Source organism: Pipistrellus hanaki (assembly GCF_964339955.1).
Source record: "Pipistrellus hanaki genome assembly, chromosome: 5".
NCBI lineage: Eukaryota > Metazoa > Chordata > Mammalia > Chiroptera > Vespertilionidae > Pipistrellus > Pipistrellus hanaki.
In genome coordinates, this window is record NC_140507.1 from 46,087,027 (window position 1) to 46,111,304 (window position 24,278).

General features: G+C 37.5%; 1 protein-coding gene across 7 annotated transcripts in view; it reads right to left on the reverse strand.

The window, feature by feature from the left end:
• The window catches only part of INPP4B (inositol polyphosphate-4-phosphatase type II B), a 561,675-nt gene that overhangs the window by 536,125 nt on the left and 1,272 nt on the right, over nt 1-24,278 (reverse strand). The window lies entirely within an intron of this gene.

Below are 24,278 nucleotides of genomic sequence, written 5' to 3' on the forward strand. Positions count from 1 at the left end.
ACTGAAAACTCCAAGTGAGTCTCAAGGAACTACAAACCTAGAACTCTAATGAAGACATTTACCCACTTTCTCTAAATCTACGGCTATCTTCCAATCTGGCTGAAGCACCAGTATAATTTCTAGGCCACAAATTCCATCTGCATTCTTTCTTCCTCTAGTAAGATATACAGAGAAGGTATTCCTGGAGGCCTTAAAGTTGGTTTAAGTATAATTCAGAGATACATTGTTGGAAGTTGTGCTGATTCCCTGTCCTTATTCGCATTGACTGGGCCAGTGTAGGCAGGACCCATCTCATCATCTGCCCCCTACCCTCCACACACATACCCCAAACAGGCATGTGCACACACTCACACAAACACACACATACACACTCATATACACACACAGCCCACAGCCAATGACTAACCGACACCCCTGGGTGACAAGGTGTAGTGTGGTTTACTGTGAGTTTATGCCTCCCTAGTCCCTCCTTTCACCCCTACAACTAATGTATATCTACCCAAGACTAGAATTTACCTGAAACCACATCCTTGCTCAGTTCTCTCCCCTCCCTAGCCTGCATCACCTCTCCCCTCCAGCCTCTCCAGGAAGAGCAACCTCTCCATAACTATGGCACCTGAACCCCTCAGGCTCTACGCTTGAAAACCCACCATAAAATAATCTACATCCAGGTTAGACTATTGACTTAAATTCCAAAATTAGCATGGTTTGAGTGAGATTAAATTGGAATAAATCCTTCCTCATGTTAAGAATACTTAAATTTAACAGGTGCTAAGTGTATAGAACTACAAAGATACTGAATGCAGGAGAACATTTCCTGTTTCAGTTGACAAGTTCATTGCCACCCCTGCTGTGCCACTAACTGGGAGGAAATGCTCAATGCAAATAAATGCTGCAATGTGCCATAATACCTTTTTCTTTTGCCCCTTGTCTGCACCTATAGTTGGTTAGTTTGCTTTTGTTTGTGTATTTGTTTTTAATCTGTTAAATGTAGAGTTGACTCTGAACCTTAAAGGAAGTATTATTCTAATTTCAATGTTTTGTTTTATGAAGCTGGTTCTGTGTAGTTGCTGGATTTTAAGAGGGCTCTAGCTCATGGTTTCTATTATAACTTTCTATGGATTATCGTCAGTTAAGAATTTAATCTGTCTCCTGCATTTTATTAGCAAACTGTGAATTATCTTCACAATATGCAGGCTTGGTCCTATCTGGTCAGTTATTTCTCTTAGGAATTATAACGCCTCTTGAGAACTTGGTCAATTGCTTTTTTACTTTTAGTTCTCGCTTTTTAGTAATAATATTATTTTTTTTAAAAAAACTTCAATGAAGATATAGTATTTATTACCGTCTCGTGAATTCTCTTGAATGCATTTATTTATTAGATTTATAAACTACTTTCTCAGGGACTAGTTAGATTTATATTTCAGTCAATTTTCTGTTTTCACACATTATATTAAAAATACACACTGCCTTAATTAAAATGACACCACAATGTAGCTATACATTTTTTTGAGGATAATGTTCTTTCTTTGTTGCTTAATATAATCCAAAAAGTTACTAATAAACCTGATAAGAACACACATTTCCTGCATTATAGAGATATATTCAAAAAGAAAGGAAGAATTAGCTCTCAGAGTATTTATGCAAACAAAAGTATGTGTAATAAGTAGGAGAATTTCTATTTTATTATTAACACAAGCAAAAATATATGCATACATATATCTATATCTACACTAATAAAAGAGGAAAATGCTAATTGACCCTACCTTCCTTTGCCCACAGCCAATCAGAGTGAATATGCAAATTAACCCAACAAGATGGAGGTAATTTGCATATGCAGGCGGGAGCAGTGTGAAGCCTGCTATGAGGGAAAGGGGGGCAGTGGAAGGAGCTACTGGAGTGGGTTCCGGCAGAAGCAAGGACTTCCTGGCTCTAGGTGGCCTAGGAGTGGGGAGGTGCCGGCTCCTGGGCAGCTGGGGTGGGGAGCAGGGACTTGCTGGCTCCCAGGCAGCTGGGAGTGAAGCCAGAGGCGTATTCTTGCACAAATACTGTGCAATGGGCGTCTAGTATATATATATATAAAAGGCTAAGAGTGTGTTTGACCAGTAGCTATGATATGCACTGACCATCAGGGGGGCAGGCGTTCAATGCAGGAACTGCCATGACATGAACTGGCCATTTAAAAATAACTGCACCATGGATGTGACATCATTACCCGGCACCCACTGGCTGGGTTGCAGGCTGCATTTTGCGCCATGGGATTTTGATAGTGTTGGCTGAGATTTGGTGAGGTGTTGCTCCAGGGTGGTGGTGGGGCCTGTGTCTCCCTTGGGGGAAGCCAAGTGTTGGTTTGTTGGCACCAGGTCCATGGTGCCATTTATTTTTAAATGGATAGTGTGCATTATGCCAGCTCCTGTGTTGAGCTTCTGCCCCCTGGTGGTCAGTGAGCATCATAGCTACTGGTCAGAAGGATGGACACTTAGCCATGTATATATATAGATAGATATATTCCTATGGATTCAACAAACAGGTAGAATGGTACATTTTTACTTTTCTTAGTTTCTTTTTTTTTTTAATTAAATCTTTGTTGAAAGTATTACATATACTCCCCTTTTCCTCCATTGACCTCTTCTAGCCTGCTCCCGCCCCCAGCCCCAGACCTTCACCATCCTATTGTCTTTGTTTATACAAGTTCTTATGTTGATCTCTTCCTACCCACCCACCCTCCCTCACCTTCCCTCTGAGATTTTCTTAGTTTCTTAAAAAATGGGGATAATGAAAATTACCTCATAGGATTTTGAAGAGGACGGAGCCTGGCAGGTAGTGAGCAATCACTAAACACCAGCTCGACTGTTACATAACACGGTATTACTGGTTCAGCAGTCCTGTGCTTAGGTCTGGACACACAGTATGAGTGGGTCCATGGGTCCCTGACACATGAAGAAGTCAAGACGTCTGGAAGTCTTACCACCTAAGCTTTGGCTAAAGAAACTGGCCCTGAACTCTGAAAAGATGATTCGATTTTGCTCTGAATGCCCATACAGGTCAGGATGAGAACCAATAGGTGGAAGCTGTGGATGATAGACTTTATTTCCACACATAGAAGAACTCCTGCCTGCCACAGTAGGAAGTGGGTTTCCGGTCACTGGAGACTTCAAGTCAAAGCAGGGTAATAACTCGTCAGCTTCAGGTCTTCAATAACTCCCTCCCAAACAGAGTGTTTGATCACCTCAATATTTTATTCCACTTTATACAAACAAATTTTTAAATAAAGAGGATCCTTTCCTTTAAATGATGTAAATGACAAAATGCTCAAAATGGGAACCTTTATCCTCGGGTTTGGAGATACATTTCTTGACACGGTGTGGAGGGCTTTTTAAGTAGTCCTTTCCATTTTAGCACTGGAGAGCTTAAAGCCAGGAAATACACTGGAGGGGTAAAAACGTTGGCAGTTTTGGATAATAACTACAACCTTGGATTTGATGCTAATCTCTTTGATAAGATAAATAAAGCGTACCTCAGACTTTTCTAGTAGCCATGCTCTTTCTGATATATTTTAAAGGGCAAGTCATGTGCATTTTGTGAATATAATAGGCTGTTTTCTTTCTTTTGACTTCTCGAAGCCTGAGGACTTTTCCAAGAGGGGATGTGGTTATGAGAATGACTTTAATGTGAGAACTGATGATCTAACTTGTCATCTAGATGTAGATATGTCCAAAAAAGCCCCCATTCTCATGTTTTAGACACTAGCTCATATAATTTGATTATTTTCACTACATACAGTACATAAATGTAAGATGTTACAGTCACTTTATCTGGCTAGCTTTAATCTAACAGCAAGTTGTTTTCTTTACCAAATGTTCAATTCGATGTATAAATAGGAAGTGCCTGCTATTTGCAAAGCACGGCACTATCTAGTACTACTGGGACTTTCGCAGTAGAAGTCGTGACCTCAAGAAGTTGGCAATCCAGTACAGATGTTAAGAGTGAGCATGTAAACAAACAGTGCAAAGAAGCATGTGGAAAGCACTAGCGCAGAACTACTGCGCTCTGGCGCACTGACACGTTCGGAGAGGGACCTTGAGGAGGCTTTGCAGAAGAGTGGCGTAGGACCTGGGTTGGACCTTGCAGCCTGGGTAGAATTTTGAGAAACAAAAACTGAAAAAGAAGCATGCTCTGAAGAAAGAAGAGACGAACAAGCAGGGTGAGTTCACGTGGGGGAAATCAAGTTGACTTGTTTGGCCATAGGCTGTAGCGTAGGGCACAGCAATGAAGAAACAGGCGGAAATGCAAGCTGCAGGTTCACAGAGCCATGTCCCAGTGAACACTCAAGTCAGGAGGAATCTCAGTGACCCTTCGTCCAATTTCTTATGTTTGCAGATGTGGAAAATAAAAGCCCCTTTTCCTATGTTTCATTGTTTAGGCACCCTGTTCTAGATGCGTAACTTCTTTTTAATTTGATTATTTGAGCCACTTTCCACTGATAGGCTCAAATATAATTCCAATGCAAGCTGTTGGAAAGAAGGTTAACAAACTCACCTGTGAAACAGACATACACATGAGAAACAATGACCACATTTTCTTTTTTCTTTTTTTTCTTAATATATTTTATTGATTTTGTACAGAGAGGAAGGGAGAGAGAGAGTTAGAAACATCGATGAGAGAGAGTCATCGATCAGCTGCCTCTTGCACACCCCCTACTGGGGATATGCCCGCAACCAAGGTACATGCCCTTGACCGGAATCGAACCTGGGTCCTTCAGTCCCCAAGCCGACGCTCTATCCATTGAGCCAAACCGGTTTCGGCATGACTACATTTTCTTTCTTCCAGGTCTCGAAGCCCAAATTTAAGGATAATAAATCTTTTCCCTAAGCTTCAGTTGGTGTAATTATGTTCATTCATGTATTTGGCTGCGTGGGAGAATGAGGCTCATATACCCTTAAATTTCATAAAACAAGGTCTTCGTTCTGCATATTCTCATATTTCAGGACTATGCCACAAAAGGATTAATAGCTTAATAGCATCAGTTCCAGCATTTTACTGAGAAACTGCTATGCTTTAGGTCTGTCTGCTCCTGGAGATTTTGCCAGCTCTCCCCGAATCTCCAGTCCCAGCAGCACGGCCCCATGCCCTTGTTCATTCTCCCCAGGCTAAATTGTTTCCTTAAACTCAAACACAGACAAGCAAAACAAACAGAAAACTTCCTCCACTCTCATCACAAACTCTCCCTCCCCCTCCCCCCCCCCCCCCCCCCGGCCCCTGCACACAGGCACTGCCTCTCTGATATTTTCGTTGCAAGTGTCCTCATCTATAATACTGTTCTTTTCAACTATTGTTTCTCGGTGGACACTCGCAGACAGCCAAGCCTGTGTTCCTATTCACTTTGACAAGATCTCTCACCACTCTGGTCTTCACAAATTCAACTCTCCAGCTTCTGACGTACAGGAAAAATGAATGACCCAGCAAGCTCACTAAAATAGCCAAGATAAAGTACAATGACCATTTTCATCTTTAAAAGCTCTTAGAAGCTTGTCACTGTGGTTGAAATAGCCTTTCCTTTTTAGCTGCTGAAATGTGCAGGGGCACCTCTGTCCACAGGCCTGTTGGTGACTTTCTGCAGCATCTATTGCTCCAAAAGTCATCTTCCCACCGTTGTTTCCAAGGCTCACTCAGAAACACAGATCAGGCCTTGCCTAACTGCTTCTAAGATTCACCTGCTTTCAACGCCGGTCATCTCATGTTTGGAAAAGCCAGAAGTTCTTTTATTTTTTAGGGTCAGTCTCTGGTTTGCTTCTACACAGCTGTAGCCTGTTCTCCATACTGTTCTTTGAGAAAAGAATCTTCTAGACACGAGCCAGTCCCGTGCTGTTAGCATAAGGGCTGGGCAATGTTAATGAAGGTGGATTTCATCCCAGCCCTCTCTCTACCCCTATGCACTTAAAGTGCTTCCCCATACATTCAGGAGATGCATGCCCTGAATATTAGCAGGAGTTAATTTCATTTTATCTGCTCTACTTGAAGCTAAGTCTTCAAGCCCAACCATCAAATTTAATAAAGTCACACGCAAACTAGAAGGTCCTCACACTAACTGGGGGAAAACGCCAATAATAATTTGTTACTATTCACCAGGAGAGATGCAATAACATCCCCCTCAGCAGACAGAAAAATCCCATTACCGACTGAAGCTGTTCAGAATTCTGCATGTTCACTACATTACAGAAATACATATTTTTAAGGGTGGGGTAAAAATACTTAGCATTGCCTGAAGCATGAAGTAGAGACAAATCCAAAGGTATAGATGTATTTCCTGAAGAGACGTACAAACTTCAAGAAACTGATTTATCCAATATGTACCATTACTATTTCAACCTCACCCCCCTAGAATACAATGAACTAACCATTCTCTATTGAGACACATTAATAGTTCTTCCAATCACTCATTCATTCAACAAATATGAATTGGATACTTGCCATGTGCTAGATATTATGCTCAACACAAAGGAGATCTTGGTGAAAATATCAATATAATCCCTGCCCATACGGAGATTACAACAGATGGTGAATTAAAGTAATAATTAATTTATAAGTATAAGATAATACAGGAATAGGGAATTGGACAGAACTCTGCAGGACCTCAAACTTTAAAGGACAGGCAGGTAAATTACACAGAGAAAGATGACAAGGCAAGACATGAAGTGACAAACAGGGGAATTAGTGTACTGCTTTCATACCAAAGTCCTAGATTTCAGATCAATTGCAATATAAAAGTTTCAATGCTGAGTCCACAAGAAATTAAATAAAGTCCCTCAATGGGAATTAAAATGAACAATAAATCAAGACAGTGTAGGATAAATGTTAAAACCAGGAAACTAGACCTTGAGGAAACCAAGATCCCATAGGAAAGAACAGGTGTTCAAAGAAAGCCTGAGACCTGTCCGAGAGGAGGCTGACCCTGAGCTGCACACAGACTGCCCAAGGGCAGTACTGTTTGTGAAAGGCGAAGCTGGAAAACTCCTGCACATCAACTATGGGAACACACCAGGAAATCTGTCTGCCTCCGTCATGGCTCTGAACTGGGGGGAAAGGGGGAGAGAGAGAGAATGAAAGCCTTTTCTGAAAAACTGTGTGTTTAGTTATTCTTTCACACTGGGTTAAGTTTAAATGACACTGTCCATGGTATCTTGCAGAAAGAAACGCAAATCCTCTGAAGAAAAGGATCATCAACTCAGGTCCTTTTAGAATTTCACATTTTAATTTTAGCCAAAAAATGTTCTCATATTAACAAATGAACATAAACCCAAGAAAACAAGCCTTCATGGCAAGGGTCAGCAGAAACACCAAAAACTGTAGAACCTCAAGACTTAAGATATCAGACCTAACAGACATAATAACTACAATAACAATGTATGAATGCCTAAAGAAATAAAAGATGGGATTGTATTTGAGAAAAGACCAATAATGATCCAAAATAACCAAAACAAAGTTGAAGAGAAAAGAAAACTAAATAGAATGGGCTAAGTATCTTCTTTGACCCCTCCAGATCCAGTTTTCCCACGCTTTCCCACCATGCTCTCGTCCCCCTATTTCTATCTGACCTGTATTTAGCATCCTATTAATCATATCATGACTCCTGGCTTCTGATGGGGTATGGCCAATGTGGAACACAGCAGGAGAAAAAGAGGAGGGGAAGTAGTCTAGGTATTATAACCTTGGCTCCTTCTCTGTGATGTTTCCAAGGCCGGATGCACCTCTGGTCAGAAGGTCACAGAAGGTCATTGCTCTATACAACCCTTTCTTCTTCCTGTCCTCCCTGACAACTCTGTTGCTGTCATTCCGAGTTTTTGTCTTCCTTGTGGTTCCCCTTTATCCTCCCTAACCAGAATGAAAAGATAGATCACTACAAAGAAATGGCTATTAAACTGACAGCAAAATTCTCAATAGTAACAGTAAAAGCCAGAAACTGTGAAACAATATCTTCAAAGGGCTGAAAAACTGTCAACTTAGAATTGCATAACCCTATTATTCAACAGTAAGTCCAAAACAAAGGCAGCTCTAAACAAACAGAAACCAAGAGCATTTACTAGTAATAAACTCTCAATTATATTAAGTGTACTTACAAAACAGCAAAAGCTACAGGGAAAATTTTTAGAATGAGATAGTATAGTGAAGTGGCTGATTATAAGATCAATACACTCAAATCAATATTTCTATACACTATTAACAAACAGTAAGAAAATGTAGTATTAAAAGAGATACCACTTTAAATAACTACAATAAAATTGAGGTGCCAAATAAAATTACCACAGGATGGAGGGGACATTTATAGAGCAAATGTTTAAACTGTATTGAAAGATATTAAATAAGAGAGAATGTTCATGGATACAAAGATTATAATTAACATTTTAAGAGGTCATCCCTACCCAAACTAATCTAAGGATCTAGTGCAGTTCCAATCAAAGAGCAGTATAGAGTAGGGAGACAGGGGCACAAGCATGTTCCACACATTTTTATAATATACAGACACCATATGGCCCCCCAAAAAAAATGCATACACACTTTAACAGCTGACAGATCAATTTGGAAAATGAAATATATTTTAATAAACACTGCCTTTAAAATTATTCAAAGTGTGTATATACTACATTTTGGTGATCACCCTATATACACATTTTTATCCAAGCTATTTTATATATACATTTTTATCCAAGCTACGGTGGAATATGCAGAAGAGTGGGTGTTCTTCTGGTCAACATATGAAAATAAGCATGTTCATTGCTCATTGGAAGGAGTCGGAGAAGTGAAGACCCAGGAAATAAAGAATGATGGCTATGTAGACAGCCACCCCTGAGAAATCAGGGGGCCACACAGGAAAGAAGATAGGATGGGGACAAGATGCATGAGCGTAGTAGACTGGTGGTGGGGTATTAAAGGTAATGCTTCTACTGTATGGAAAACTAAGAGTTAAGAGGGCCTAAAGGTACATCCTGCCCTAACACCATTTTCCAGAGCCTAATTTTAATGCTGGTCAATTCAAATGGATGAGCTGGAAAATCTCAATACTTCACAAAGACATTTATTCCACCAGATCTAGGCCACAGATTGCTTGGTTGTCCCATGTAGTAGAATCCTCAAGTGTAGAACCAAGGATATGGGTTGGCATTAGTGGCTCTATCTGACTCCACAAAAAGTTTTTAGGAAGACAGGCTCTAAGGGGGAAATAAAGTAGGAAGACTGTGCAGCTCAGAGTGCCACTGAGAAAAGGAATTGTGAGTTGTCTGCTTTTGCATATTAAAGCATTAATCTCCCCATGGGGGAGCAGCTCCAGTAATTTCTCTGCAAATGTCTTCTACAAGAATTCACAAGGGTGAAGAAAGACTTCTCGCTATCCATTAATTTAAAGAACATGGTTCGTACAGATCCCCTCGTGCTTTCAATGAATTATGATCAGCCTAACAACACCAGTTCCTCTAGTGTTTTTCAAAAAGCATTTTTTCCCCTCTTTCCAATATGAAGCCTTATGCTGGGTGATCTGCAAATGAACCTCCCCATAGAGACCAGCCAACAAATCTGCAATGGTCACGCAGTGCTGGCTCACGACACTGTCTTCCATCATGAGGATTATTCAAAAAATGAGATTTGATGCATGCTTATCTTAATGAAGAGTTGTCACCCAGGATGTGCTCATTTTCTTCAAGTATATTGCTCTTAACAGCGTGGGTAAAATCCCACGGGATCTGTAGCCATGGTGCAAATAAACCTGAGCATCACTGGCACCATACAGTGTAAACAAGTCTTTCCTAAAAACAAAATATATTTTGTGCGCAAGATTTATCTCCTAACACAGCAAGAGGCAAAACAATTGAGACTGTACAATGGCTTTTCCACATTTAGCTTCCAACGTCTATAGATGGCTTTAACCCCTGGATTTTACAGAGGTGAACATTTATTTCTGCTTAGGTGGAATGTTCTGAGTAGAAAATTTAGTGACAGGTAAAATCTGTAAGTGTGCCCAACGCGTGTACAATAACCGTGTAAATGAAGGGTATCGGATTCCACAGCTCTCCTGAAAAACACAGCAGATGTTTCTTTCCACCTATGATGATTTTTTTAGGCCACAAAAAAATTTGGCTAGAATGTCCAAAGTGCATAATTAAAGGTTTCCAACTGCAAGGCAATTGTATGCTCATAATCATCATAGGGTCTCCAGCTGCTTTATCCATATATAATATTTTTTTCAGGTTATGTATCTTCTTCAACAGATTGGTCTGACCAGAGCTAAATAGCCAATTTTTTCCCAACTTAAAGTGGAAACAAATGCAAAGGGAAGGAACCTTCCCTCAGATACCTGCATTGTTTTTAGCCAGCCTCCCTCCTGGGTTGGGACAATCACCTTCACCCTCCATGAGCACAACAGGGAGAGCACATGCTGCCCCCGTCCCATGGCTGCAGCCACCCCCAGGAGGCTATCCTTTTCCTTTCCTTTGCACCGAAGCTCCAGGGAAGAACTCCCAGCATGGGGCTGGTATGCACATAAGGCTTCCTCTTACTTTTGCTGCTGATATTCAATGAATCAGATTGCCAGGGTAGTGTCCTGAGTAATGGGTGCTGAAGGAATTGCTCAGAACCCTGAATCTACCACCTCCTAAATATGGAACTGGAGCACGTTACACTTCCTCTCTGTGCCTCAATTTTCTCACCTGTAAAATGGAATAATATCAGTTGCCTCATACAATGGTGGGGAGTTAAAAAGTTAAAACAAGTGAAGCAATCACAGTGTTCAAGAAAGACTGGGTATCGTTATTTTTATCAGAATAGATCAGGCGAGTTCCCCTGAGGATGCATTTCCCCCCCCATTTAGCTTTTATTGCTGGGTCTGATGGATAAGACAGGAGTAATAAAGATCTCTGCAAATTACTCAGCCTCACAAAGACAGAAGTTGACCCCACAGTTCTACAAATAGTTTGCAATTGTTTTCCATAGTCCTCCTGCCAAAGTGTGATAAACATTTCAGGGGTCATTTTTCAACAGGCTCTGATGCAGCAAAAATCCTCACTAAGGGAGAACCATATTCAAGGCCATGTGCTCAGCAAGTGCCTGACATATGGCACGGCCTTGGCAATGTTTACTCCCTTCCCATTTCTTTCACTCTGTCCCTCACAACCCTCTAACTCATATGCATGAAGGAGCGAGCATATATGAGCACAGACATATAAGCATGCATGTATAAGTACACATACACACGTACACACACACACACTCTCACATGCATGCACTTTTTAAAGACCAGATTCTTCCCAGGTTTACCAAGAATTTAACTAACAGATTCAAGTTCTTCTAGGCTTTCATCAAAAAAGGACCATTTTTAGATCAACTATTTTATTGTATTATTATTTGTCCTTCCTTTTCAAACTCTAACTCCTTTACATACCAACGGACCTTAAAAAACTGTGGTTTTTCTCAGGTAAAATAAGAAAAATTTTGAGGTCTACCATGCCCCATGCATTCTACAGGACATTGGGTCCAAAAGGTAAATTGGAAATGATCCTCATTCTTGAGAAATTTGCAATCTAAGAGGAGAAAAGCATTTAAAACAAATAAAGACACAAAATAAAAATACAAAGGAAGCCAATATCAAATAAAAACACCAAAGCAAATTATTAAGAAATTATGGAGCTGGTATAATTGTCAAACTATTATCTATAAGTCCAAACTTTACACATAGAGTTAGGCAAAAGTAGGTTTACAGTTGTTCATATGGGAAAAAATACAATAATTAATAAATAAGAACAAAAACTCTGTGTTTTGCATACTCTCGACTGTAGACCTACTTTTGCCCCACCCTGTATTTGTGTCCAGCAAAGGCACCTTCTTGTTTTCATTGACTGACTTTATCAATAAGTACGGTATATTTTCAAGTGCACTTACAAAATGCATCTATACTCAGAAAATACTATTTTATGTCTGCTTTATAAAATGGGATTTCATTTAAAATTTATTGTCAAAAGTTTAGAAGATACTATGTCTGATAACAAATAACTCAATTTCTCATTCGCTCATATAATAAAAAGTATTAGGCGTAGAAATGAAATAGCTTGAAGACTTACTATTCATTGAAGGCTAACTATGGCCGGCCACTGTGTGCTTTACATCCCTTCTTATATTTAATCCTCAGAACATTTTTGCAAGGTGGGTGCTGCTGAGCTGTTTACAGATAAGGAGACTAGCCTAAAATTCATCCTAGTCAACTTGCACATTTCTTGCCTTTTCCCACAGATAACCCCCTCAGCCCTCTTCTATATGGCATTAGGAAATAACTATATATTTGGATGAGAATCTGTAAAAGGTTCTTACATTTTACAAAAGAGTATCAAGTCTATCATTCTGTATTACTCAGGCTTTACACCATAAGAAGCCATAGACTATATTTAAACAAAAACCCTACCACAAAACATAGCACTGACGTGCATGTTGCTCATTTTTTACTGGAGCTTCATTTTATGTAATAAGATACATGAAGGGTAGTGTGAAAAACATGTAATCCATTTAGTTTTTCTAGTTTAGAAAATATAAGCTCAAATGCCTGCCACCCCAGGCAAATAACACACATAAGTAAAGAGGGTCAGAGGAAGGAGCAGAGATTGTCACCTACTGAATAGATATACCTTGCCTAAGGACAGGTAAAGCCAATATTTTTTTTTGTTTAATCAGGATATTTTTTCATTGACTTTTTAGAGAGAAGGGAAAAACAGAAATATCAAGGACCGGGCCGGGGAGAAGCTTGCAACCAAGATACATGCCCTTGACCAGAATGGAACCCAGACCCTTTACCCGCAGGTCGACACACTATCTAGTGAACCAAACCTGCTAGGGCCTAATATTTTTTGTGTGTTTTCCTACTCTAAGACAGTTTAAATTCAAATTTTTAAACATGCCTATGTTTTTGGCATCTATTCTAGAAACTCTAGGTGAGTGCTATACAAAATATAGCAATTTCATTTTTGATACCTGGGGAGTCAATTGATTGTATTTGTAATTCAAAATGTTAACAAATCTGAATAAGTATATCTATTATATATATTTGGACACCCATCCCCATCCAAGATGGAACTTTGTAGTTGTGTTTTTTTATATTCAAAATTGTAATTGAGCCCTAAATGAGCATTCTGAATATAAGATAAAACAATTTTATTAGTGGTTGTCAATATTTTTAATACTCTACATTTATAGCATAATTTTATAAGTCATTTTTATATACAATTCCACTTCATTCTTACTATAAATCTATCAGGTAGTTATTATCTCTACTGAATAGATGAGATAACAGGCTCAGGTAGATTATAATGACTTTCTCAGAATCACATTAATCTAGATTTGGAAAAACAAAGACTTATACGAATTTGTTTTTAAATAAATGTAACAGTGTTTAACGGAATGCAATTGTGTCTAATGCTAGACTGTGTGAACGCAGAATGAAAAGCATTTGTGTGAAAGAAAAGGGCCATACCAGATTGGAGGGGCCCAGAGCACTTCTATATTGGGCCCCATCTCATCAGCTTAACCAGACTGTCTGGTGGGAAACTTGTAATATCAAATAATTGCTCAAATAATAGCTACATTTTTATCCAAGATCATGGAAAATGGATAGTAACTTTAAATGTCGCAATACGGTTTTCAGTTCTTACACTGGGTAGTATTCATATTATCAAATTTAACATTTAAGACATACTACCTTGAGTCAGGCTACTGAATATATCTTTTATATTATCATTAAACTGCTGTAGATACTGAATACCTTTATATGTGGTCTTACTATAAGCCATCAGAAATCATCTTTAGAAGTAGGCAGGGAATAAATTATGAATAAATAAATATATACCTAAATAAAAAATACCTAGTTTCTGAGTTCAAATTCTATAACATTTCTGAGGCGATGATTATTTGTATAATGTAAAAGTAACACTTTCATAACACAAAACTGTCTTTTTTCTATTGAGTACAGTAGATCATTTGAAAACTTACCTACCATTCTCCCTGAACTTTCCAAATGTTTGGGGAAATAAGGTGACTAACCATCTCATTTGCCCAAGTTTCTTCTGGTATTAGCACTGAAACTCCTCAGTCCTGAGCAAACCCAGATTTTGGTCATGAAACAGTTAAACTAAAGCTCTTTGAAGGTGCCTTCCAGAACTAAGACGGTGTGTTTAATGATTTTCAAATCATTTTTTATATAATTAATGTTTATGTGTTGTAATCAGGAAATAACACAGCGATAGAAGTCTGTATAAGTTAGAATTCCAAGTTAAATGTTGTGTGATTGAGAATCCCATTGCAATTTCCTCGCTGTGCACTGTCTACACTGGTCTGTCTTTTTCTCTGTCACACACTCTTTCTCAGCACCATACCACCAAGAGATTTTGAGAAGGAAATTTGAACAAGTGGGAGAAAAACCCTCTTAAGACTTTGAGAGGATTTTCATCACTGCTAGTGCACTGCTGCTTCAGTCATTCAACTAAAAGAAAATACAAAAACCTAAGCATGAAAATTAGAAAATCTTAAAAAACAAATTCTAAGCTTTTCATTTGTTTTCATGTGTTGTTTAGCTCAATTATCTAGCCTTTGAAATGGGAAGTGGGTGTTAGCAGAATCTGACACAGGACCCATCCATGGGTAGGTTCTTCCTGTCTTGGACAAGGAAATGAGCATAGTTCTTACCACACTCCACTACTTGTAACTCAAATGAAACTTAAATATACTATACAAAAGAACCGTTCTTGAAAATACTACAACTGGAATTGGAGGTAGCAGTAAGTAGGCCTGAAGAGCCCAACACACAATGCTTCTTCTACTTACCTAGTAGCAGCTTCCTGAGACAGGGCACCAGCAGAGGTGGGGACCATTAGCCTGAATAGGCAAGTCTCAGCTTCAAAGAAACCTAGAGGACTCCTGTTAGTAAAAGCAAGGCTTTCTCTTCTGTGTGATTCCAATCAGCAGACTGTGTTTGTAGACCAGGGTCAATGGAAGAGAGCTGAAGTATATTGTTGTGGAGCATTTTAGAAAGACATAAGCAAATTATGCATATGAAAATATTTCTGGATTTTCATTTTTTAAATCTCTCTAACTGGAGTACAAACTCAAATAAATAAGCTGTAGCTTCAGGCAAGTTACCCAACCCTGACACTCCATTGGAATGGGCCAAAAGTGATTATCTCATGGGTAATTGTGTCAGATTTGACAACTGGAAACCAAATATCAAACTGTGCTGCTTACTGCACTGAATTTGGTTGATATACAAAATAATACATATTTTGAACAATTTTATGAAATCTCATTACTGAGCTATTGAAGAGAATAAACTATTACATATATATAGGTATATATTTATACATATATATGTTTTAAATATTTATACTGAGTGTATCTTCTTAGGCTAATTTAAGGAAAAATAACTTAAATATATTTTAGATCAAGGCTGTAGCCAAGTAATGGGAAAGAGAACCCTTCAGGTATCCTGCGCACCTCCCTGTTCTGACAAGGAGATGCTATTAGGCCTAATATGTAAACCTGAATGAGCAAAGCAAATGCGGGCCCACGGTGCCCAGGGCATGCTGCAGAATTCCCTGGTCAGTTCATAAGAGTGAATCATGAAAAAGGGAAATATTTAGGCAATAACTGATGTCTAACATAGGGCCTTATGGGATAGCATGAAAAATACCCTAAATCAAAACTTTACTGAGAGACACACCAGGCTCCTGGATAATGAGATTAAATCTTGTAAAGCTGCCAATTCTGCTCAATTCTTTTTGTACACTCAATGAAATTTCAATTAAAGTACAAAAATATTTTGAGGGTAGTCTTACCAAATTTTCTAAAATGAGTCTAGAAGAAATACCAGTGAGAATGTTTTAAAAGCTACACACAAACACAAAGAAAATCAGCTAGAAGAACCTACCAGTCCTACCATATGTTAAGCAAATAACATTTAAACCTGTGTGATATCAATAAAGAACTGATTGAACACGAGAATGAAATAAGTATACCAGAATCCAAAGCCCACCCGATGGGAAGAAGGGATGGAGACAGGGGAAAAAGAGAGGAGTGAAAGTGCATGCTTATCTCTAAATAAGATGATATATTCAATGATGTGATAGAGTCACAAATAACTGGAATTTGAATGGATTATTCAAAAACTGCTGCTGGAAAATGCTTAATATTTTTAGAAGAGAAATCAATTTAACTCTTATCTCATACCATACACCAAAATAATGTTGGGTGGACAAGAGAGAAAATAAAATCATTAAAGAATTCTATGTAAATTGTTTTCAGGGAATAATAACTTAGGTAAATTTTAATATTTTTTATGAATGAGAAAGTATTTAAGCAAAAAAGCAATGGAAGAAATATGACATTCAACTTAATTACACATACATTTTCAACTTCCATATGTAAAAAATAATTTAAAAAACAATATAGATAACAAATGGCAAAGGGGACTTGTATCCCTAATATTTAAAGGACACTAACATTCATGAAAAAAAACCAAGGTCCCAATATACAACCAGGCTAAATATATGAATTCATATTTACAAATGAAGTACAAATTAAAATAAGCATTTCAAAAATGTTCAGCCTCACCTAGTCAAATAATAGTGGAACACAGTACTTTAAAACCTAGATTTTAAAGTAAAATCAATCTTGGTCCAAGACCCTATTCTACCACTTACCAGCTGTGTGATCTTGGGGGAGTCGCACACTCTCTCAAAAAATGTTTCCTAACCTTTAAAACAGGACGATGACCTTGTCCTCCTCTTACAGCTGTTGCAAAGACTAAATGAGATAATAGAGATAAAGGTCTTGTATGATGGATGATCTATAGGAGGTGTTCAACAAGCGTTATTGTTGTTGGTGATGTTATTGTTTTGACATTGTTATAATTATCTCACTTTTCCAATTAGCAAACATTCATAAAAAATAATATCCCTCAATTTTAGTGAGGATGGAGTTGATTTATATACTTCCAGGGAGAATAAAAATGAGTGCAATCTTTCTTGAAAAAAGAAAAAAAGGTTCACACTCTTTATTCAGAATACTACTTCTAGGAATCACTCAAACCCCCCCCCCCAAAAAAAAATAGGAAATATACAGACAAAGGCTATCAGAAATGGTGTCATACAAAAAAAATTATCACAATGCACTAACAGAAGCAAATGCCAAGAATAAAGAATATAAAAATCTAAGTTGAGAAGATGGCTAAACAAGTAAAAAGGGTCCATATGCCTAACTACCAGATAGCAACAAAAAAGGTTAGAGAAGTGATTATGTGCATGGAAAAAGTGGCTTTCTTTTTCATTCATGGCTGTAAACTGGAACAGAGTTTAGCATACTACCTTTCACATAGTAGGTGCTCAGTCAATATCTAAACTGAATTGAACAACAGAATTCTAAGTGAACAAAATCAGAACTCTTTTTTTCACAAACACACGCATACACTATAACCTCAACCTTTGTAAAAGAATCCCAGGAAATCTTAAGAAGGAAATATGATAAAATGCTAACAATACTGTCTTTGGGTGATTTTTTTTTCCTCCTCATTAGATTTTTCTCCCACTTGCCAATTTTTTTTCCATGAAGCTTTATTACATTTATAATCATGAAAAGTGAGTAGGAAAAAAAAGAATGAAAGAAATCAGCTGGAAGCCAACTGGCTCACTTCTTTCTCGTTACACCAGACTCAGTATACACCATTCTTCACTCTCACCCAACATACACAAAGGGAAATGAGAATGTAAATAACATGAATAAATTTGGAAGACAGTCTTTAAATCTTAGCCTGGGAAAGAAAACATTATTGTAAATTTCAAAAAAAGCCATACAACTATGTGTCTAATACTAAGAAAATTATACATGGGGCTTTGCTTCTTATATAATTTTTACATATAAAAATTTAGTGTGGCCTCAATCCTTTAGATACAAGTTTCTTTTGTATCTACAACTGAATTCTCTTCTCACATAATTCTATAAAGACTTATGCATAGTGATTACTGTCAATTTCTTGTGAAACCTGAAAAAAAGAATCTACTCATTTGAAATTTCAACTCTCCACAAAATCTAAAAGGTCTATTTTAAGAGACCTGTGACATTCTCAAAGGGAAGAATCAAACAAGTTGTCAAATTCTCAAATTTTCAAACACACTCACCAGGAACAATTAGCCCAAGAAAATGAAGTGCCATAACATCTAGAGCATAAAACCTCTTTCAGGTGGCACAGATGGGCCAATGCCTGGGCTCATGCATTGAAAGGCCAGTTTTCAAGACGGTGATTTAAGTTCATACCTCAGCAAAATTAGAGACTACTACATGATGTGTACCTTTAAGACAGATGGTAAAATCATGACTCATGCAAGCTAAATTCTTATATGCCAAGGGTCTGTTATGTCTACAACATCTGTAGAAGTAAAGGTATATAAGAGAATTGTGGTGATCAGGTGTGCAGACAGTTAATACCTATTCTAACCTAAAAAGCCTGACGGGGTCATTGGTTTAAAGTAGATATAACTACCTAATGTGTTCCAGTAGATACTAACTACCTAACTGCATGATTCTGTTGATTAAAAAAAATGTGACATAGAATGTAAACTGAAATTCAATCCTTAATTATATAAAATTGCCATATATTCCAGGAACAAATTCAAGTGCTTAATTTACCTAATGCCAAGATTTTTGACTTTTTAAATGAAATATGTAGTGTTTATATTGTAGTCATTATTTTTAAAACTGCCTTTCATATAAAATCTATTTTTGTAAATAACAAGTTCATAGGTGTATTTCCTTTGATATAACTGCTAGGATGTGCTTCCAAAATTTCAGGGAGGAGAAAGTGATGGGATTGTGGATAAAACAAAAATGGCCATAATTTGACAACTATGGAACTGGGAGTTCATTTTACCGTTCTATTTTTTTTATTATTATTATTCTTTAATTTTTACATAATAAAAAGTTCTCGGTAAAGACATGTATTTCTCAATTAGGCCAATTTAAGTTGGTTAACTTTTCACTTCATCTCCATTCCCACAGCAGCCACATTAGCGAACATGGTTGAAATGCCTACCATACTGATCTCGAAGGAGATTCCAATAAGGTGTCTAGACAATGCAGAGGTCCCGTTCTGGTGCACAGATGATGGAATACATTGACTAACTCTACCATAACCCATAATTTAATCATTCAGCCAAAGACAGGGATGCCTACATACAGATTTACCAAGAAAAAGTGATTTAGATAAATTCAGCTGTCATAATTACCAGAAAATTATAGCATGACATGGCTAATCCAATTCAGTCACGCTGGTGGCCAGGCCATCACTATGACAGAGCACATTAGGGGATCTGCAGAAGTGTCAGTGAGATTATCTGCACTTTTTTCTTTTTTCTTTTTTTGCATTGTCCCAAGGGCAATAGAGAAAAATGAACAATTACAGCTTTCAATTCCTAGAAAGAATTCGATCAGCCTATGTAATGACAGGATCAGGGTTAAAGTGAAAATGGTTAATACAATATCTATTGTAGAATGACCATATTTTTTCTTCTATCATCTCTTAATTTTCCCTTTCCCTTTCACTTAACCTAGTCAACATCAGAATTTTGGCACATACATTTAAGTCAATTTATTCCTAACAATTCCTCTAATAAACAGATCCTGCATAAAAGCAGAGTATGTTAACCATTACAATCGAATCTTCAAAGTATTATGAACAACAGCTCTTCTAAATATACTGCTAAGGATTTAGCTGCCTGTTGATCTTAATGTCATTAGCTCACGCATGATATAAATAAACTTGGTTTAAAAAGAAAAGCTTTAAAAATGAATATGTTGCAATGAAAATGACCCAAGGCTACTGAGCATTGCACACTGCCACCTAGTGCAAACCATCTCTAAGTCCAAAGGCACCGGACACCTTGCGGAAAGCAGGAATGCTCTATTTTAAAGCGAATTGATCCAGAAAGATCGGAAACATGTTTATTCATAATGGCTTCAATATAAGAAGGCTATTGGAATTACATTAAAAAAATTTTAAGGGTGATATATTTTAATGCTGGGCATCAACTATGCAATATATTTTGTTAGGACCGTGATGTATGTCAATGCTCTAAGTGGAATGTGTGGTTATCTAGCAAGTTTGGCATATGAAGATGTTAAATAGGATATTAAATAATCACTAGTGACTCTTCCAAGCTTTCTTGAGAGCATAGCTATAATCTCCCCTCATCTACAGGCTATAATTTCAATTTCAGATGCCACTGGTTTTATGTTTTACTTGATTTTCCCAGCAGTGAATAATTTTTGTGTTTTGGTTGTGCTAATCACTAGAACTCATCTCTGATCTTTTGGCTTTTAGAAAAGTAAATCCCCATGAAACTGAAGTGAGAATCATCTGAAAGAATGGATTAAGGAAAGAATTGACTCTGCTATGGTTATAGGGAGTACATTTTATTTGCTTCACTGTATTCTGCAATGGTAGACACCAGCTCGGTCTACTTAATGCACTATAACTATCTGTTTTAAGAACTAAGGTGAAAGATGAAAGGCTCATATGTCTGTCAATTAAGTTTTTCAAAATGAAAAGTATTTAAAGGATTCCCTTTCAATCACTGCATAGTTTTAAAAGTCATGCTCCCTTTTGAGAAACACAAATCTCATGTTCTCCTTCTAAAAACTTAAAATTTATAAATAAGTGGTATATTTAAAACAACTAATATGTAAAATTTTTTATGAATTATATTTTTATTTTTATCCTAGATACTTTTCATTATGTTGTTATGTCAATAATTCAAAATCTGCATGAGTATCAAAGGCTGCCTACACATCCCACAAACTTATTCATTCCTGGAAATGTGAAAAATCAAGAACATTATTCAATAATTTCAACATTAGGCCTGTTGCACTATTTCGTTTTAATAACCAGAGGGCAGGTAAAAATAGATGATAGATAGATAGATAGATAGATAGATAGATAGATAGATAATAAATAGATGATAGATAGATAGATAATAGACAAATAGATGAGAAGGAAGGAGGGAAGAAGGGAGGGAGGGAGAGTAAAATGAAGAGAGGGAGGTTGGGTTTGTTTCTCATTTAAGGGAAGTATTGTTTCCATTCCCTTTTGTTCATTAATTTAGAAAATTCCCAAAGGAATCTCAGATCAAAGCCACTTGATCTAGAAAACTTTTCAAGATTTCCTTTAATCAGCTTAACCAAATGACTACTGCCAAATCTATTTCACTTGGTGCTGCTTAGGGCTATTTTAAAGCCCTACCCACCACACAATTAGGATACCTAGTTGGTATGGCTGCCCAATGCCAAAGACAGAACTTATTCACAATATTGCAATTTCAGAAACTCAGATTGGAAAACATGATTTACACATATGATATTGAAATCCAACTCTTCACCCTTTGTTGGGATTACATCTATCATAACAGCTCAATGTTCAGTCAAATTACAAAGCCAGTTGTAAAAAAGTCTAAAGTTACTACACTCCTCAATATTTCATTGGCCTTACGGTATAACATCTATAACAAGATATTATACTTCTAGTAAGTAAGATTACAATTGTGTCTTATATAAGAAAAATCTCACTGCAGTTTCAGATATTCACAATATAGTTATAATAATAAAATTTCATAAGCATTTGTAAAATGCTCCCTTTAACCTACAAAGTAGTAAAAATATATAAAATAAATGACAGCTGGCCGGTGTAGCTTAGTGGTTGAGCCTCAACCCCATGAACCAAGAGGTCACTGGTTCAATTCTAGGTGAGGGCACATGCCTAGGTTGCAGACTCAATCCCCAGTAGGGGGCATGCAGGAGGCAGCCAATCAATATTTCTTTCTCATTGATGTTTCTATCTCTCTATCCCTCTTCCTCTCTAAAATAAATCAATAAAAACATTTTTTTAAAAAGAACAAATAAGTCTTGTTTCAAATGAAAATTGTGCCTGAGGCTCTACAGATTCTTTAAAATGTTCTCAAATATCTTGATCTGGTTCCAGGTACGCATTGTATGTAAAGTTTGGGTAAACAAAGGCGATGTGCCTCTTGAATACCAACGTGCAATCATAGCATCACTGGATTTCTTTAAAAATAAATGCTTAGCCCTAGCCAGCTTGGCTCAGTGGATAGAGCGTCAGCCTGTAGACTAAAGGGTTCCGGGTCCGATTATGGTCAAGGTCACATGCCTGGGTTGCGGGATCGATCCCCAGTGGGGGGTGTGCAGGAGGCAGCCGATCAAGAATTCTCTCTCATTATTGATGTTTCTATTTCTCTCTCCTCCCTTCCTCTCTGAAATCAATAAAGAAATATCTTTTAAAAAAATAAATGCTTAAACTGAAACAATTTGCCTAATTATTTTCTTTAGCCTGAATATGAAAGTGTGTGTATTTATGAGTGTGTCCTAAGGATCTCCATAAACAAGAATTTCTAATGCAACATAAACAAGTACTAACAAAAGAGTCTATGAAGCAGATTGCCAAGGCGGTTGAACAATAAAGGCACAGAATACAGAAGAAACAGAAAGATTCAGCTTTCAACTGACATTAACATTTTAATTTGAGATTATTTAAAATAGCACGTTTCAATCTATTAATATCCCCATGGTTACGAAAGACAAGAATGTATTCCATACAGATTAAAAAATCGTATTTGTATATGTAATGTTAGTACTGGCTGGGGATTGTGCACTGTGAAATAAGAAAATGTAATAGATATTCAGTAAGCATTTTACTCACTAATTACGACTTTGTAATTTTTGTAACTTTGTAATCTCAGATGTCAGGTATTTACCTGGATATTGACATCTACTTGGTTGCTAAGAGATATGAGATCAATTTGCACTTTTTTCTCCATCATTAGGAGAATTGCCCTCTTGGGTTTTGCTCAAGGTAGAGAAAGTTAACTGTTACCCAAGTGGGGATTTATATTACTTGTACTAAAAGAAACATTTTCAGATGAAAAATGAATTACTTTCAATTTGCACAATTTAGAACAAATATCTGGCTTTTCCCTAAGCATAATAATTTTCCATTGCACACAACTAACACATAATAGCATTATTTTATAATCAAATTTTTAACAGATGAGCCTATGTTATGCATATTTTGACAAAAAAAAATCTTATGAGAAATGAAGTCCTTTAGTCAATTTGCATCTCCAAAGTGAAGCTCAAACCCAACATTTTAAAAGTATCTTGTGCACATGTGCTTTTTAAACAGCGGTGGGGACTAGACTAAACTTTGTCTATCTGGGTTTTCTTGTATTTTGTCAAAACTTCAAAAAACCAAAATGTGGTTATAAATATGTACATCCGCATTGGTCATTAGTGTATCACACACGTAAATACTGATGTGCCTAATCAAAGAGAATGTTCTCCTAAAGTAAAAGCAGCATTTCAATCAGTACATATGTTACCTAACGACATTGAGCATCCAGGCTGTCTTCACATGCACATTTCATAACCTTTCAAGGACAATCTTCTAAATCACATTTTAAAGAAGTATGCTGAGAAAGCATTCCATTGCAACAGCATTGTGTATTGCTACAAACCCGAGCGACTCCATTTTTAACCCCCAGGTACTTATTACAAAGCCCTGGGTCATTTCTTCTGAATTCATGTCAATGCCTTCCCGGGGCAGATCGCAAAGGAGCACAAGGTAACGCATTTCTTTGTCTACTGAGACCGTGACCACTTGCCCACCTCTTTCTACTCAACTTCTTGCACACCGCCAACCAGCTGCCCCGCGGTGAGTCCTTGCGCCTTATATCCTCCTTTAGCCTTATGGCAAACCAGTGACCATCTCTGGTCCAGAACCCAGTCAGAAGACTCCTTTGACAAGCAAGGTCTTTGCACTGTCGCTGTACAGCTATGAGGGCTGCCTAGTGCCCATCTTGAGAGGGAGGAAGATGAATTTATCCTGTTGCCTAGGCTTTTACCTACTTTCTAGAGCCACACCTTTTCAAACACGTCCTGCCTACCGAGAGGAAGAAGATAAGCAAACTGTGACACCTGGAGTCATAAAATGTAATGACCTCAAATAACAGCCCAGAAAGAGGGAGGAAACCTGTTCCCCAGAAAGAAAAAAACAAGCAAAGGAGGGAAGCTGCATCATTCAAGCAAGAGTAGTAACAGAAACCCCTCCTGGCTGTTTCCAGTTAAGTTTTTGCAGCAGCAGCAGCAGCACAAACCTAATCAATATGCACAGCCTCACTCTTCTACAACCTCCTGCCCCC